The sequence below is a fragment of the Papio anubis genome, chromosome 12 (genome assembly GCF_008728515.1).
Source record: "Papio anubis isolate 15944 chromosome 12, Panubis1.0, whole genome shotgun sequence".
NCBI classification, from domain to species: Eukaryota; Metazoa; Chordata; class Mammalia; order Primates; family Cercopithecidae; genus Papio; species Papio anubis.
In genome coordinates, this window is record NC_044987.1 from 46,566,267 (window position 1) to 46,585,916 (window position 19,650).

Genomic DNA, 19,650 nt, shown 5'->3' on the forward strand with positions numbered 1-19,650 from the left:
ATTACTGCCACTATACATATGTTATGATTCAGATCAGGAACGCAGGGCTAAGAGAATAACTAATTTCAAAACTCACAAATTGCAGAGTTGGACTTTTGACCTGGAACTGCTTAATTTTAAAGCTAATAGTTCCTTGTGTGGAAACAGTAGTGATGACTCCACCACCTCAATGCAACCCTACTATACATCTCTGAAAACAAAGAAAATTGAAAGAAAATCCTGAGAAACCCTTGTATATATATTCAATACACCGATGAGAGTCTCAAAGGAGATTGAAGAGATAGAGAGGCTTAAAAAAAAAGAGTCCAAGAGTATCGGCTGTGACAGAAACAAATTGTATTCTTCAGAATTTTTTATTGCTAACCAATAGTTATACCTTTAATGTCTTTCAAGACTACTTCCAAAATCCTACTAATAAAATTGTGAGGACATGCTTATTTTGTCTCTGTAAAACCAGAATTGAAATGGATATTTCTCTAAAGTTTCATCCTACTTTGACTATATCATGTCATAGTCTAAGTGACACCAATATGCTGATAATTCAATATTTTTAACCTCCAACCCAGACTTCTCTTCTGAACTCCAGTTGTGTATGATCAACTGACTACACATGCCTCTTTCGAGGTCTAATAACTATAGCATACCTAAGGTTTCCAAAATGGAGTTCTGGATGTTCTCCTCTAAACAAGTTCCACCCATTTCTTTCCTCATCTTAGAAAACAGCAATTAATTCCAGCCCTCTAGTTGTACAAACTTTACAATCATTCTCAATGCCTCTTCTCCTACCCTATATCCCATCCTTCAGAAACTCTTTTTGGCCTTCCCTTCAAAATATATCTCAAATCTAATGGCTTCTCACCATCACCATTGCTACCACCCAGTCCAAGTCCATGTCCTACATTGCCTAGATCTCTGCAAAAGTCCCTATGAGTTGCCCTGTTCTTGCCCATGCCCCCATTAGTCTAACCTCCACACAGCTGTCAGAGTTATCCTGTCTCAGCCTTCTGCAGTGTCTATTTAACTGGAAGGAGGAGCCAAAATCATTCCAATGGTCTACAAGTCCACACATGATCCGTTCCCTACCATCTCCATTACTTTTCTGATGTCATTTCATTCTGCTCTCACCACAGCTTGCTCAGCTCCAGTTATCACATATTTTAGTCCTTCTGCCTCAAATGCATTTTCCTCAGATGCTCAAAAAGCTCACTCCCTCACCTCCTGTAAGTTTTACTCCAATAAAGCTTTCAATGAGGTCTTCCTCAGCCACCAAATCTAAAATTGCAATGTCCAGACATTCCCAATTTCACCTTTCATGTTTTATTTTTACTGTTACACTTAAAATATAAACATGCTATATATTTTACTGATTTTTCTTTTGTATTAAATGTCATCTCATTCCAATTTAGGTTTCAATTTAAGACAGAGTGTTTTTCTGTTATTTTCACTGGTATATCCCCAGCAGCTAAAAAGTATCTGGTACATAGTAGTTGCTCAATAAATATTTGCTTAATAAATCATCAAAGAGTGAAACCTATTGTTGGTTTAAGATAGGTAATTTTTGTCTATTGCTGATAGCTTTCTTACATCCTGTTTTTTAAAGTTTTAGATGTTAAATTTTATCAGTGCCATCTCTGCATTTGTTAAAATTATCACATACTTTGTTCTATCAAATATTAATATGAAGAATTTACTTATAATTGCTCTACAATTAAATAATCTTGCATTTTTGAGATAATGCTACTGACAGATTATTTGCTAAATATGCATTCAAATTCAACTGGTTAGTTTTTATTAAGTTCTTTCAAAAAAGTTTTTATCTTTTTTGCATGTGCTATGTTTGCCAGACTTCTGAATAAGCATATGCAACCTTTATAAAATGATTTGGATATCTTTTCATATTTTTCTAAGCTTTTAAACAGTTTATCTAATAAAAGTATATTGCAAAAGAGTATTTTTTTTTCAAATAAACCTTTTTGGATGTAATTATTTTGATAACTCTTGTTCATTTAGATCTTGGTTAATGATCTACTCGAGTTTTCTACTTGTTTTTGAGTCAAGACAATACATTTTTCTCGGGCAAAATTCATCTATTTCACCAACGCTTTCCAATTTATTGTCATGAAGTTTTCCATAGTGCTTTTTTTCCCCAAAATTTGAACCCTTCTGTCTTTTTCATTAAAAACTTGTCCATTTGGGTTTTCCCTTTTGCTTTTCGGCCTTTGAAAAGTTGAACTTTAAGTATTTTAAAAATATTTCATAGGCTCAATTCTGTTCTCTTATGCAATTCCTTAATTTTTGCTTGCAGCTTTCTTTCATATTTCTTTAAGAAATATACATCCCTTCAGTGTGCACTTTAATTTTTTGACCTAATTTTACTTTTATTTTTATTATTTATCTTCTTCATCCCTCTCCATTGCCACTAGAAGTCACTCTTATCTTACGTGGCATCTTAACAGATTCTTCCTTTCAGCTTTCTGCTTCTGTTTCATAAAGGTCTTGTCTTCCTACATCACACCGACCTTTTCAAGTTTTCCAAACATTTTAGGGGTTTCTGTAATAAGTCATTCACAGTGGTATACTCTTCCTCTGAGTATTTGGGTTCATTTCCTCTTTCCCTGTTTTTATAAACATGGAGGGAGGGTTGCTTATTTGTTTCTTGGTTTTTGTTGTTGCTTTTTGCACAGATTTGTGTTTACCTCTGGACAAGATGCCTGAATGGTGCTTGGCTTCATTCATAACCACTTAAGTGCCAGTGGAATCTACTTCTTATATTATTATCAGGATCACAGATCCAATCACAATTCTTGTTTTTTGTCTGCTTAATTCTAGTGTTCTGTTGAACTAAGATGGGATCAAATCTACATTCCTTCTATACCCATAACTTGGAATATATTTATATATTTTTGTATATATATTTATATTTATATATGTGTGTGTACATATTCATATAGATATACACAGACACACACACATACACATTATACACATTCAACTTGTGTTACCATGAGTGTTCTGCCTGTCCCTGCCTCCGTCTGCTGTGCTTTACTGCAGGGCTAACATCCTCTCTTGGAATCATTTATTTATTCATTCATTCAATAAATATTTACTGGATACCTAATGTGTGCACTGCTTTCGGGATCAGTCTCTCCTTATTTTCTAAGAAAACGTTTTTTGAAGATTGTTAGTTTAGAAAGGGTGGTCAAGAAATGAGAGCAGAAGGGCACAGTCTTTGTACTACCTCAAAACAGCACCCATATAGAAGATACAGAAGAAGGGCGGAACATAATTTGATGGTTCATAGAGACCTGGGTCTCTGATCCAGAATGAAACAGAAATTAAGGTAAGATTCCACCTCTTTCAAATCACTGGCACTGTTCTGTTTTATAAGGTGACACATAATTATGGCAATTATTAATCAGTTTATCACTCTTAAAAGTAGTAAAACAAAATCACTCCTATATTCTTACCATAAGATGTCTCTCACTCTCTCACACACTTTGTTTTTCCAGTGCCTTTTTTTAAGGGGATAATTAAATTTTAAACTGGAAGCCATCCATACTTTTCTTGCTGTTGCCACTGCAGGGAGTTTGGTATATCCCTGGGCAAAAGCAGATTCTTCAGCCATATTCTAACCACTGGGACTAACGTGGGCACTGAAGAATCACTGAACTCTGAAAAAGTTAAATGGACCAACTATAAGATAGGCCTCCTCAGAGTCTAATCTGCTTTCAAACCATAAAACCCACATTCCTGTTGAGCTCCAGCACAGAGCCTGCTGATGCCCATTTGGATAACAGGCACAGCATGTACTTGCACGAACAGCTGCTTCGCTTTTCCCCCTTTGGCAGGCAGGATATTGCAGCTAAAAGGATCTGGTATTTTCCTTCTAGCTGCTGAAAAGTAGGAAGCAGTGTAAAGCTTATAAAGTCTTCTCTGGCCATGTGGTATTGTCTGGCAAAGGTACACAGGGAAAAGAGTGAAAGTTGTCAGTTACAGATACCACCTATGCAGAGACCCAAGCTCGGGTGTGAGTGGCTTCAATGTGAGAGAAGCATTTAGAGGCAATCATGCTTTAGGAGTGGGGAGAGAATGAGCTTTGGAGACAGACATGCCATTTTAGCTGTGAGGCCTTTCGCAAGTGACTCACATGAGAAGTCTCATGGCTTGTTTTCTCATGTAGAGAATGAAGATAACAATAGGTATCTCATGGGGTATAGAGAGGACTAAATAAGATAGCATATGCTAAATTCCTGGCATATAAAAGACACTCAATAAAGGACAGTTCTGTTCTGCTCTGGACCAGAACTAGGGTGAGGCATGGGAGGCACTCACCATGGGTACAAAATTTAAGGCCCACCAAAAACTCAGTAATCAAGATAAATAATACTTTAATATAATACACTAAAAATTGAAATTAATGCAAACAACTATATGATGGACAAAAATATCAAAATTTTAAATAAAGGCAGAATCTGCCCTGTACTTTACAACCCTGGCTCACTTGCCACATCCTAATCCTGGCCCTGCTTACAGAAAAATCTTATTTACAAACACAGGAGCCAGCCACTGGGTCATGTGTTGATTTCATTCTTTAAAATATTGCATTAAAATATTATTTATTACTTAGTTTTTTGGCACATTAAATTTTGCACCTTAAATGAATTCCTTGCTCACCTCATCTGGTTCAGGTTCTGCTTCTGTTTCACTATTTCTTAGCAATTTATTACTTGCCTTTTTCAATTTCTGTGAGAAAAATCCGTGTGCTCTCTCTCCTCTTTACCCCTGCCAAACTCCTCTGCTACCTTGTTGTTCTCTCCTTAGCATGAAGAATTCTTACCCCTAGCTATATAATTCATTAATTACAGACATGACGACATTTATAGGAATATCTCAAACCTTAATGGTCTTGCCCTTGCTCCAGTTAACTCGAGCAGTAGGAGGTCCTAGAAGTTTTCTATAAAATATTTCCACAATGTCTACGGTGCTTACAAGCACAATCCAAGTTTCCCCTAGGTCCCAACATTTTGTAAGTGCCAAATAAGGTCACTTTTTTTCTAAAGGCCATGATGGGGTAGAGGGAGCCTTACAATAGGTTCTAGGTGAAATACAGAGATGTGTATATTAGAGTTACATTCAGGGAACTTAGTGACAGAGGGGGTGAAAAAGAAATGGGTACAAAATAATAATCTTTTATTGTGTGAGTATTATGTGTTAGAGTTTGTGTTATATGTATTATATTATTTAATCCTCATAAAAAGCTTCATAAAGTGTGTATTATCTTATTTTGCTGATAAGTAAACTGGGACAAAGAAAATTAACTTGCATGATCAGCTAGTAACTGGCACTTCCAGTGTCTTTTCTGCTTTACATAATGAATTGTACGCAAGGCTTTACAACTTAGAAGAGAATTTTATGTATATTTTCTACTTTTATCCTTTCCCCAGTCATATGAAAATAATATTCCCACTTGCTATGAAAAGAGATTGCAGTCCATAGCCACCAAGTCATCAAAAAAAATATTTTCTTACTCTAGTGCTCTATCCTTAACAACTTGTTGTCTCTCATCTAGGAATTTTTCATCAGAACTCCCTAGTATTGTCTATTAATATAAGCTTATTAAACTCTAGTTCTTGTCTGGATTAACTGGGCAACACTATATTCAGTCCTCCAGGTCAAGCCTAAATGCTACCTTTTGTGCTGAACTAGACATCCTCCATTTGCCCTCTAAGTCACTCTCCAGCCTTCTCCACCATGAAGGCCAATGTGTAGGGATTACGTCAAAAAGTCCCTCTGGCTTCCTATTGGATTTAGCTAACTGGGGATCCCCAGTGGGGAAGCAGAGGGAGAAGAAAGAGTGGGGTCAGGGCACCTGGCTCCCTTGCTGTAAGGTCATCTCAGGCCAGTTATTCCCACCAACAAAGATCAGGATTCTCCTCAAGGTAAGCATCTCTGCTAGACTCCACCACCATTCAGAGCCAAGAGAGGAAACAGCTCTCCTGCTGCTTGCTGCTTCACTGCACTGTCCCTTGTGTTTTCCTACATTCTCCCACATCTTTGTAAATAGTCCTGATTTAAACCCTGATGTAAATGTGTTCCTCTCCTGTTTGGACCCTGGCTGATGCAGCCCTGCCTATGAATTTGAATCAAGACTGTTAGAGTTGATTTGATAGACTTGATATTCAAATCCTAATGCCATTCTGAGAGGGGTTATCAGAACATCATCTCTGAAACATCACTAGAAGAGCTCACCAGGAGTTATTTGTTCCTCATTATGCATTCATGGCATAATTGTTAAGCCTCTACTTTGTGCAGAAATAAAAAAGTCTATCTTGCCTTCACATCATGTACAAAATAGAGATAAGGGCCTAGGAACTTGGCAACAATTGGACCAGAACAAGGATGATGAGCACTTAGAGAAAGAATTCAAGAAGTGGCGACTGCTCTCCGAATCTAAAAGTTGAAATTATTTTTAATTTTTTATATATATATATATATAGTCTGATACTTACAGTCTGAAAATGAAAAGAAGACAAACTGGTGACATGATCTGAGACCTGAGGGCTGAGAAATGTGTCTTAAAGGCCTCTCAAACTCAAGAGGCTCGAATCTCCAAACTTCATCTTCTAAGAGTTCTTCCTTGGGCAGAACTGAAACCTAGGAGTCATCCTTAGGCTCTCTCTCATCCTTATTCCCCATACAAAATCAATCACACATTTTCCTTGTATGGTATCCTTAGAATCTGTCCAGTTCTTTCAGTCTTACCCATGATCTAGTACAAATTACTACCACCGCTCACTTGAATTACGATGTCTCTCTACACATTCACTTGCTCACGACCTGGCACAGACTATGAGCGCAAAAAATATGTGTTAAAGATAGAAATAAAACGTCAGGAAGAAAAAATGAGAGTGACTTCTCCAAATCAATAAAGAAGCTTTCATTATGCATCAAAATACTTCATTTTTAAACATTTCTTAAAATATTACATTTTTCTCTGTCCCAAAGTGTACTGGAAATAATTCAATATTTACAGAAGACTGAGGGTCATTATTGGGAAGCTTAGTTATTGTACGTTCTTCTAATGCTGGCTGACTTTCAACTTCTGTGCTTTTTAAATTCCTCAGCCTGCATGTCACAGATTTCCACTTTCTGCCTTTAGAGTTGGCAGTGTCCTTTCTGGCTACTGTCAGTGTCCCTGCCTCTAACAGCCTCTTTCATGCTTTCCAATTTGTTGCTTTAAATCTCCTGAAGACTGGGAAACTAGATAACCAAGCTGTTTGGATTGAGTGTCAAGTCAGACTGACATGTGCCAAGTGAGCCCCAGAGGATTCTTCTAAGTTAGAACAAATGACCTCTAGTATCCTGAGACCAACCACTGTCATCCCACTTCTGCCCACTGCTTTGCTTCTTTTTTTTTTTCCTTTTCTTTCTCCTTTTTCTCCTTCTCCATCTTTTTTGTTCGTGAAGATTGGTATTCTATGGACAGCTAAGAGGAATTTTCCTTCCTTCCCTTCAACAGCAAACCCACCAAAATGGTGGACCTAATCTTTAGGGTTTCAACATCCTTTTTAATTTTCACTATTTTTAGGTATTCAGTAACACATGCAAGAATCTACTTCTCTCCATGTTCTATTCAGAAGAACAGGAGAACTAGAGGAGACTTTCTTGGATAAATGGAGTTGTATTCTAAAAAGACTGATACCAAAGGCATCAAGCAGTTGAATGGCACTGTTAGCAGATCAATCAAGCCTGGGTACAGTGGTAATGACCTTCTTCCTTGTTTACTAACAAAGATATTCTCTCCCTTTTAAAAATTTTATCCAATTAGAATAATATTAATTACTTCCACTTTTGGTTAAAGGGAAGTAGTGGGGAGTCAAAGTACTCACTGTAAACCTAGGAAGAGTTTTGCTGGCTGTGGAGGAACATCAAAGCAAATAAGAGACTTGTATAGGGAATTTCACAAGTACAAAGCAAATGAGAGAGCAACAGCTCTCTTTTCTGTCTTGGATTTGAGCACTTCGCCCTTTCAGGTTGATTGCATGCTTTCAAAATGCATTAAGGAAAAGCAAGAAAGATAGAGAAACAAATTTGGAATGAAAGAGTTCTTACAAGCTGAGAATCAGGCTCTGATTTGAAGGACAATTCCTTTAATGTTTTTGAAGACTGGGTCTAACACTTGGTTTTGTACAGCCAGCTGGAGCAGCCTTTGTTATAACAGGCAATTTACCCTCTTTGATGCATATGTGATGTCGACAGGTCAGATTCAAAGGTGAGCAAAAATGGCAGCATGGTCTGTTCTCCAAAAAAAATAGTCATTACCACAGTTTTCTACATGCTAGCAAGAGGTCAAAGACTCACCACATGTTTAGGGCTGGAAGACATTCTGATGAAAAGTGAAAAGGCCAGAAAGAATCCAGGTAGCTGAGCTCATCAAACAGATGGGCTAAGCAGGAAGCTCAGAATAGGACATACTTATATAAGGGAGGCCCCTCTCTTTTTGCATTTGTGGAATAACTAGAAACCATACAGTGACTCTAAGTACAGTTCATTGAAGGTAATTTTCCACCCAGGTATATTTTAAAACTGTTTTCCACCCAATGTGCTTATTTTACTCTGTCTCAGAATGGGTTTGAAAATCAGGCTATTCTAAGAAACTACCTTTGTCATGGGAAATACAAAGCATTAGCAGGAGTAAAAATGAGATGGTAGGCACCAAGGTGCACAGTCAGAGATATGAACACTAGTTTCATGGTATCATTCACAAACTAGTTCTGTGAGCTCAAGCAGGGTCCTTAAACTTCTAGTCCAGAATGTCTTCAATTTTAAGGGTATGGCAATATTACTTCTAAGGTTACTTCCAACTTATTTCAAGAATCTATGATTTTCAGGAATTTTCTGAACCTGAAATCTTATGTTTATCATAATGTTGGATGTTAGGGAGAACAGTGAAGAAAAGAAATCCGTATCTTATAGTAGAAAGAGCACCCGGAAGCAACAAGTATCATTTGACTTCCGTAAGCCTCAGTTTCCATTCCTGAAAAATGAGTATAATAAGAATGTACTTCACAGGACACTACTTCTATAAGCCTTCTAATAAGTCATGCTCCAGCCCTCAAGGACCATACAGTTTATTGTGTGAGTGGGAAGACCAACGCTGACATAGAGAACTATGATTCTCAAATTTTTATATATATAAATATAACATATATATAAATATAAATCACCTGGATATCTTGTTAAAAATGCAGCTTCTGGGATAGAATTCAAAGCAGATGATACTGGTCCTCAGATGATATTTTGAGTAGAAAGGCTATAAAACAAACATGTTTAAAATCAAACACCATACGATAGTTATATGTATGATACTTTATGATACTTACCACGAGTGAAAGCTTCTATTTCTTTCCACATACCTAAATCCTACCCTCCCTTCAAGACCTGTTCAAGTGATATGGTTTATAAATACAGCCCAGACCACCATAGCCCTTTGTAAGCTCACTCTTCTAAAAATCTTTGTTTGTTTTATATGTTGGCAACTGTTCTAGTAATCCTGAAATATGGGTCTGCTGGTCAACTGCACCAGAATCACAAAGGGAGCTTTTAAAAATACAGATTCCTGTATCCTACTCTCAGTGGCTCTGGGGTCATTTGTTCAGGAAAGTAGCAGGAGGTAGGGGCAGGACAGGACTCTGGATTTTAAAAATTTTCCCAGATGATTATGATATTGGATTGGTTTCACAGAAAGTACTAAAGAAATAGTTCTCAGCATTGGCTGATATTAGAATCCATCACAAAGTTTTTAAAACATACGGGCTCAGGCTCCAGGCCAGCTAATTAAATAAAGTCAATTAGAGCTCCCCAGGTGGTTCTAACGTGAGCCAAGTTTGGGAACCACAGCAAGTGGTAATGAAGTATACTGGTGCAAGTAGGGACCATATCAGATTGTTTTACCGCTGTATCTCTGGTGCCTAACGCAGAACTGGGCATTTAACAAATATTTGTTGAGTGAATATATGAACTAAGATAATGAGTCTTCAGACTGTAAATTAACTCCTTAATCTCTTGCCTGCCTCCCAACAAGATTATAAGCACTAGTGTGTGGGGTTACAGTTAAGTTCTGGAGCAGATGCCTGGGCTGGAATCCTGGCTCTGCCATTCACCACCTAGAAAACGTAAGCTCCACAACTTCTTGTCCCTCAGTTTCCTCCTTTGTGACGTAAGAATGACAACAATATTTGTGCTAATAAAATAAATTAGGACACAAAAACCATGTGGAAATTGCCTGGTACAGAGAAACCACTTAATAATTGATAGCTATTTTTACATTGAATCACCAAGCACATAGACGTTCTTAGAGTTCTGTAATGGTCACATCAATGAACACTTTCCAGTTATTTAACCAATAGATATTTCTTTAAATCATCTTTATTTCAGGCACTGAGAATTGTTACTGTAGATATAGCAGGAAAAGGTTCCTGGAAAAGAAGGGATGTTCAAGTTGATTCAGCTTAACAAGGAGACGACAGAAGTTGGAGAGCATTCTAGGTAAAGGGAAGAGTCTTAATAAAAGCTCAGAAGCATGAAGAGCAATGTACCACAGGTACCAAATGAAGGCAGGTGTGGCTGGTACAGAGCACAATCAAGGAAGGCTTTGAGAGATATGGGAGCTTAGGGTGAGTTTTGAAGAATGGGTAAGATTAGGAAGGGAATGAAAAAAAACAGGGGTTGAAGATAGGAAAGTAAGGATGAACATAGCATTCATTCATTCAACTTGTGCTAGATGCTGAAGATAAGCAGTGGGTGAAAACAGAAAAGATTCCTGCCTTCATGGAATGTACATTATAGGTGGGGAGGAAGACAATAAAACAAATCAAGTAATTAAGCAAGATTATAAGAAGTCATTATAAACAATATAAAGAAAATAAGCAAGGTGCTATAATGGGGAAAAACTAGAATGTGGGCTGGAAGGAGATATGTCTGATAGGATTATTAAAGAGGACCTATGGATTTCCATGTAATGTGGTTCTATAGCAATGGACATGTCAAATTGTAGTCACCCTAGAAAGCCAGGCAGGTGACTTTGACATCTTTAGGAAACTGAGGTTGCTCGTTTTAAGGTTGTCTGTACTCCCTATCCTTTTTCTTTTACCTCATGATTCTTTCCCCTTCTCTACTAATAATGCAAGGCAAGTTCTTGGCTTTGTTTAGGAAATAATTCGACAGTGAGCAGGTGGTAGAAGAAAGCAGCTTTATTGAAGTGGCAGTGTTACAGCTCTGTGACTGCTCCTTGCAGAGCAGGGCTAATCCATAGGCAGTGTGCTGAGAGTAGCAGCCTATGGGCGGTTGGCAGTTGTATTTAAACACACGTTTGATGACATGCAAATAAAGGGACAGGATATTCAGAAATTGGTGGAAAATGCATGGTAACTTCTGGTTGTTGCCATGGAAATGGGTAGTAATTTCTGGGTATTGCCATGACATTGGTAAACTGTCATGGTGCTTGTATCAATCCATTTTCACACTGCTATAAAGAACTACCTGAGACTGGGTAATTTATGAAGAAAAAAGGTTTAAATGACTCACAGTTCTGCAGGCTTAACAGAAAGCATGACTGGGAGGCTGCAGGAAACTTTCAATCACGGTAGAAGGCGAAGGTGAAGCAAGCACGTCTTACCATGGTGCAGCTGGAGAGACAGGACAAAGGAGGAAGTGCCACACACTTTTTTTTTTATTATTATACGTTAAGTTCTAGGGTACATGTGCATAACGTGCAGGTTTGTTACATATGTATACTTGTGCCATGTTGGTGTGCTGCACCCATCAACTCGTCAGCACCCATCAACTCGTCATTTACATCAGGTATAACTCCCAATGCAATCTCTCCCCACACCCCTCCCCATAATAGGCCCCAGTGTGTGATGTTCCCCTTCCCGAGTCCAAGTGATCTCATTGTTCAGTTCCCACCTAGGAGTGAGATCATGCGGTGTTTGGTTTTCTGTTCTTGTGATAGTTTGCTGAGAATGATGGTTTCCAGCTGCATCCATGTCCCTACAAAGGACAGAAACTCATCCTTTTTATGGCTGCATAGTATTCCATGGTGTATATGTGCAGTGCCACACACTTTTAAACAACCAAATCTCATGAGAATTCATCCACTATCTCGAGAACAGCAAGAGGGAAGTCCGCCCCCAACACAAGGGGGTTACAATTTGGGATGAGATTTGAGTGGAGACACAGAGCCAAACCATATCAGCACTGGTGGGAGCATCTTGCACAGATGGGCAGCAAGGGCAACTAGAAGCTGCCTTCAGCGCTGCTTGCTGATTTTGGTCTATCTGCAGTCTGGTCCAGAGAATGAGTTCTGCCAGCCTCTTCGCTTCGTAATGTTCCTTCATTAACTTCTCCCTTCTTTCTTTTTCTTCCAAAAATAAGTGGAGGAGGGAAGGGAGCATCATGTAGAAATCAGTGATATGACCCAGATTTGAAATCACAAAGAAATAATTTTGAGACATAAGCTCTACTCTTTATTAGCGAAGGGACCCAAAGCTTCAGTTTCCTCATCTGTAAATGGGGTAATCATATCTGCATTAGCCAGAGTTCTTCAGAGGAACAGAACCAATAGGCTGTACATAGATGATGGGCATATATATATATACACAGAGAGAAAGATTTATTTTAAGGAATTGGCTCATGTGATTGTGTGGGCTAGGAAGTCTAAAATATGCAGGGCAGGTAGATGGGCTGGAGACCCAAAGAAGACTTGATGTCACAGCTCAAGTGTGAAGGTGGTCTTAGAGGCAGATTGTCTTCTTCCTTGCAGGACCTCAGTCTTTTTCTCTTAACACCTTCAACTAATGGAGTGAGGTCATCCCGCATTATGAAGGGTAACCTGCTTTATTCAATATCTACTGACTTAAATATTAATCACATCTAAAAAATGTCTTCACAGCAACATCTAGACTTGTATTTGACCAAGTATCTGGGCATCATAGCTTAGCCAAGTTGACACATAAAATTAACAAACTAGTCTTTTTGCTTAAAACAAAGTGTGATTCTTTTTTTGCTGGGTAAACTAACTTCTAAACTTACATCCCAAAAACCTATTAACTGAAGCCAAAATTGATCTTTCTAAACTCTCAATCTGATTTATGGAGTCATTCCACAAATACTACTGAGCACATCCTTTGTGACAGATACTTGATAGAGGTGGGTTACTAACATGCAATGAGTCTGTACTTGCCCCAACGAATTTAGTCAGCTAGGGAGATGAGATTACAGACCAGAATAGTTCCTATTTACTGGAGCCCTACTAAGTGTAAAGCACTCTGCATTAATTATGTCATTTAATCTTCACTCTGACTTCACAATGTGGCAATGAGTAAATTCTGCAGATTAAGTGGTTTGCCCAAGGAAACAAAGGCTACTAAATGCCAGAATGGGCATTTGAACCCTTGTCTGTCTGATATCAATTCCCATGAGCTCTTCTGCCTTCTGGTTACAAAGACAACCCTGTAAGATAGTTGCTATAGAAAAGGTTTGTACAACATTCAGTGAGGGCACAGGAAAAGGCATCCCTAACTCTGCCTGGGTAAGTCAGGGATGACTTCACAATGGTTATGATGATCTTCTGTTTGAAATCATTAAGGCCTTCAATGGGGAAAAGGCATCCTGAATATTAATTAGCAAAACACCTAACATACTGCCTGATAGTCCTGTTCACTCTATGCTTTATGTTGAACATTCTACACTTCCTCTCCTGGTATCCTTTGCACATCTTTCTCCACGCACCACTTTTCTCTTTGGCAAAATTCTATTTGTTTCTACAACTTTATTGTGTTCTAGCTTTGGTGAGGTATAAGTGATAAAATTTGCATATATTCAAGATATACATTTCATATATGTATACACTATGTAATGATTACCAAAATCAAACTAAATAATACATCCTTCAACACACATAGTTGCCACTTGTGGGTGAAAGGCGATAAAAACACTTAAGATCTGCTCTATTAGAACATTTCAAGTAAACAATCCAGTCACCATGCTATACATTAGGTCCCCAAAGTTTATACATCTTATAACTGAAAATTTGGATTCTATAAACATCTCCCCATTTTCCTCACCCTGCATCCCCTGGTAACCACCATTCTATTCTCTGCTTCTATTAGTTCAAATGTTTTTGATTCTACATTTAAGTAAGATCATGCAGTGTTTGTCTTTCTGTATCTGGCTTATTTCATGTAGTATAACATCTTTGAAATTGATTCATATTGTCAAAATGTCAGGACTTCTTTTTAAGTCTAAATCGTGTTCCACGATATATACAACATTTTCCTTATCCATTCATCCATTCACGAACACTTAAGTTGTTTCCATTACTCAGCTATTGTGAATAATGCTGCAATAAACATGGAGGGTATGTATCTCTTTCGGATACTGATTTTATTTCCTTTGGATGTATACTTAAAAGAAGGATTCTTGGATCCTAAGATTAGTTCTTATTTTAATTTTTTGAGGAATACTGTTTTCCATAATGGCTGTACTAATTTACATTCCCACCAACAGTGTACAAGGGCTCCCTTTCTCTACACCCTCAGCAGCACTCCTTGCCCCCCAACTTTTTTTTTTTTTTTTTTTGATAATAGACATTCTAACAAGTGTAAGGTGAAATCTCGCTGTGGTTTTGACATGCATTTGCCTGAAGATTAGTGACATTGAGTAACTTTTCACATACTTCTTGGTCATTTGTATGTCTTCCTTGTAAAAATGTCTATTCTGGTCCTTTGGCAATTTTTTATCATTTATTATTATTATTATTATTATTATTATTACTATTACTTTTTTTTTTTTTTTTTTTTTTTTTTTTGGGACGGAGTTTTGCTCTGTCGCCCAGGCTGGAGTGCAGTGGCCAGATCTCGGCTCACTGCAAGCTCCGCCTCCCGGGTTCACGCCATTCTCCTGCCTCAGCCTCCTGAGTAGCTGGGACTACAGGCGCCCGCCACCGCGCCCGGCTAATTTTTTGTATTTTTAGTAGAGACGGGGTTTCACCGTGGTCTCGATCTCCTGACCTTGTGATCCGCCCGCCTCGGCCTCCCAAAGTGCTGGGATTACAGGCGTGAGCCACCGCGCCCGGCTATTACTATTACTATTGACACGACATTTCACTTTTGTTGCCCAGGCTGGAGTGCAGTGGCATGATCTCGGCTCACTGAAACCTCTGCCCCCTGAGCTCAAGTGATTCTCCTGCCTCAGCCTCTGAAGTAGCTGGGATTACAGGCACCCCCCAACACACCCAGCTAATTTTGGATTTGTAGTAGAGACAGAGTTTTGCCGTGTTGGTCAGGCTGGTCTCCAACTCCTGACCTCAGGTGACCCACCTGCTTTGGCCTCCCAAAGTGCTGGGATTACAGGAGTGAGCCACTGCACCTGGCCAGCAATTTTTTAACTAGGTTATCTTTTTTGTAATTGAGTTGTATGAGTTCTTTATATATTTTGGATGTTAACCTCTGAACAGATAAGAGGCTAATAGGTCAGATAGTGTGCAAATATTTTCTCCCAATCTGTAGATTGCCTTTTCATTTTGTTTATTATTTCATTTACTTTGCAGAAGCTTTTCAGTTTGATGTGCTCCCATTTGTTTATCTTTGTGATTGTTGCCTGTGCTTTGGGTGTTATATCCAAAAAAATCATTGCCAAGATCAATGCCAAAGAGATTTTCCCATGTTTTCTTCTAGAAGTTTTTCTTCTAGAAGTTTCAGGTCTTATGTTTAAGTCTTTAATCCATTTCTGGTAAATTTTTGTATATGGTGTAAGATAAGGATCCAATTTCACTCTTTTACATGTCGATATCCACTTTTCACAATGCCACTTATTGAAGAAACTATCCTTTCCACATTGTGCATTACTGGCACTCTTGTCAAAGATTATATTATGTATATTATAACTCACACATATGATGTGTATATGTGAGTTAATTTCTGGGCTTATTCATTATTCTGTGTATTTATTTTCATGCCAGCGACATACTTTTTGATTACTATGCCTTCGTAGATTTTGAAATCAAGTAGTGTGATACCTTTCAGCTTTGCTCTTCTTAAGACTACTTTGGCTATTCATGGCCTTTTGTGATTCCATATGAATTTCAGAATTGTTTTTTCTATTTCTGTGAAAAATTTTACCAGAATTTTTATAGGTATTAAATTGAATTTGTGGGTTCCTTTTAGTATGCACATTTTAATAATATTATTTTTTCCACTCCATGAATGAAGGATATCTTTTCATTTATTTGTGACTTCTTCAATTTCTTTCATCAATGTAATAGTTTTCAGTGTATATATTATATATTTCACTTCTTTGGTTAAACTTATTCCTAAGTATCTTATTGCTTTTAATTCTATTGAAAATTGAATTATCTTAATTTCTTTTTTTGGACAGTGTGTTGTTAGGGTATAGAAATGCAACTGATATTTGTATATTAATTTTGTATTCAGCTACTTTACTAAATTTGTTTATCAATTCTAACAGGCTTTGGTAGAGTCTTTAGGGTTTTCTGTATGTACAATTATGCTATCTTAAACAGAGATAATTTAGCTTTTTCCTTTCTGATTTGGATGCCTTTTATTTCTTTTTTCTTTTATAGGCTAGCTCTGGCTAAGACTTCCAATACTATGTTGAAGAGAAGTTCTGAGATTGGGCATCCTTGTCTTGTTCCTGATCTTAGAGGAAAAGCTTTTCAGTTTTCACCATTGACCATGATGTTAGCTGAGGGCTTGTCATATATGACCTTTCTTATGTGAAGTACAGTCTTTCTACACCTAATTTGTTGAGGGTTTTTATCATTTAAAAAAAAAAAAGATGTTGAATTTTGTCAAATACTTATTCTGCATTGAGATAATTATATGATTTTTAAAATTTGTTCTTCTGCATCTATTGAGATAATTATATGATTTTTAAAATTTGTTCTGTTTATATACTGTCACATTGATCAATTTGCATATATTGAAACATCCTTATACCCTAGCGATGAATGCCACTTGATTACGGCATTTGATCTTTTTAATATGCTGTTGAAGACAGCTTGCTAGTATTTTTTTTATTTTTGCACCTTTCTCATAAGTTTTGATATGTTGTGGTTCCCTCTTAATTTGTCTCAAGATAATTTTTGTTTCCCTTTTGATTTCTTCTTTGACCCATTGGTTGTTCAAGACTGCATTACATAATTTCCACATATTGGTCAATGTTCTAAGATTCTTTGTTGTTTATTTCTAGTTTCATACCATTGTGGATAGAAAAAATACTAGACATGATTTTAATCTTATATTTTTAAGATTTGTTTTGTGTCCCAACAGATGATCTCTATCCTGGACAGTTTTTTCATGTGTGCTTGAAAAGAATGTGTACTCTGCCACTATTAGATGGAATGTTCTGTGTATGTCTGTTAGGCCCATTTAGCCTGTATCGTTAATTCAAGTCTGCTGCTTCCTTATATTTTATTTTTATTTTCATCATAATTTGGGTTTTAATTTTTATGAATACATAGTAGGTGCATATATTTAAGGGATAAATGAAATGTTTTTATATAGGCACTTAAAGAATTGCACAATAATAACATCATGGAAGATGGGGTATCCATCCCCTCAAGCATTCTTTGTGTTACAAACAATCCAATTATACTCTTTGAGTTATTTAATTAATTAATTTTTTGAGACAGAGTCTCACTCTGTTGCCTAGGCTGGAGTGCAGTGGTGCGATCTCAGCTCATTGCAACCTCCATCTCCTGGGTTCAAGTGATCTGCCTGCCTCAGCCTCCCGAGTAGCTGGGACTACAGGCGTGTGCCACCATCCCCAGCTAATTTTTGTACTTTTAATAGAGACGGGATTTTGCCATGTTGGCCAGGCTGGTCTCAAACTCCTGACCTCAAGTGATGTGCCAGCCTCAGCCTCCCAAAGTGCTGGGATTACAGGCATGAGACACTGCACCTGGCATCTTTTAGTTATTTGATAATATACAATTAAATTATTATTGACTATAGTCACCCTATTGTGCTATATGACACTAGGCCTTATTTACTAATTTTAACTTTCATACCCATTAACCATACCCTCCTCCCACATATACAACACCCCGCAACTTCCCTTCTCAGCCTCTGGTAATCATCCTTCTACTATCTATCTTCATGGATTCAATTGTTTTGATTTTCAGATCTCACAAACAAGTGAGAACATGCAGAATATGTTTTTCTGTCCCTGGCTTGTTTCATTTAACATAATATCCTCTAGTTACATCTACGCTGTTGCAAATGAGTGAATCTCATTCTTTTTATGGCTGAATAGTACTCCATTGTGTATAAGTACCACATTTTCCTTATCCATTCATCTGTTGATGGACACTTAGGTCGCTTCCAATTCTTGGCTACTGTGAACAGAGCTACAACAAACTTGGGAGTGCAGATATCTCTTCGATATCTTGATTTCCTTTTGTGGGGTATATACCCAGCAGTGGGATGACTGGATAGTACAATATCTCTATTTTTAGTTTTTTAACGAACCTCTGAAATATTCTTCATAGTGGTTGTGGTAATTTACTTTCCCACCAATAGTGTACAGTGGTTCCCTTTTCTCCACATTCTTGACAGCATTTGTTATTGCCCATCTTTTGGGTATAATCCATTTTAACTGGGGTGAGATAATATTTTACTGTAGTTTTGATTTGCTTTGCTCTGATAATAAAAAAATATGAAATGCTTCACCAGTTTGCATGTCATCTTTGTGCAGGGTCCATGCTAATCTCTGTATCATTCCAATTTTAGTGTATGTGCTGCCAAAGTGAGCACTGACATTTCCTTATGGATTTTCTGTCTGTATGATACATTCATTGTTGAAAGTGGGATGTTGACATCTGCTACTATTATTGTATTCTAACTATTGTCTATTTCTTCCTTTAGTTATGTTAATATTTTCTTGATATACTTAAGTGTTTTCCTGTTGGGTGTACATGTTTACCATTGTATCCTTTTAGTAAATTGATGCCTCCATCATTATATAATGACCTTCTTTGTCTCTTATGACAGTTTTGATTTAAAGTCTATTTTGTATTATACAAGAATAGATACCCCTGCTCTCTTGGTTTTTATTTGTATGAAATATTTTTTTTCTATCCCTTTGCTATCATCCTATTTGTGTCCTTAAGACTAACATGAGTTGCTTGTAGGCAGTATGTTGTTGGAGCTTGCTTTTTAATCCATGTAATCACTCTGTGTCTTCTGATTAAATAATTTAATTTATTTGCATTTAATGTAATTATTAATGGTAAATAATTATTATTGTCATTTGTAATTGTTTTCTGACTGTTTTGTAATGTCTTTGTTTCTTTCTTTCACTCTTGCTATCTTCCCTTATGATTTGTTGACATTTTGTGGTGGTATGCTTTCATTTCTTTCTGTCCTTTGTGTATCCACCAGAGTTTCTTTTTCTTTGTAATTAGCATAGGCCTTACATAAAACATCTTATAACATTCTGTTTAAAACTGATAACACCTTGAATTCAACTGCATTTAAAGCTCTTCAGTTTTTCTTCTCCCTCACACATTTTATGCTATCGATGTCCCATTTTGCATCTTTTTATATTGTGTATCCATTAAAAATTATT

At 37.2% G+C, this 19,650-nt stretch overlaps 1 non-coding gene across 1 annotated transcript; it reads right to left on the bottom strand.

The window, feature by feature from the left end:
* Window positions 1-18,732: 18,732 nt before the first annotated feature.
* On the bottom strand, window positions 18,733-18,836 carry LOC116269836. Its single transcript, XR_004177656.1, has one exon. It is a non-coding gene; the product is annotated as a U6 spliceosomal RNA (small nuclear RNA).
* Between the last annotated feature and the right edge of the window lie 814 nt (window positions 18,837-19,650).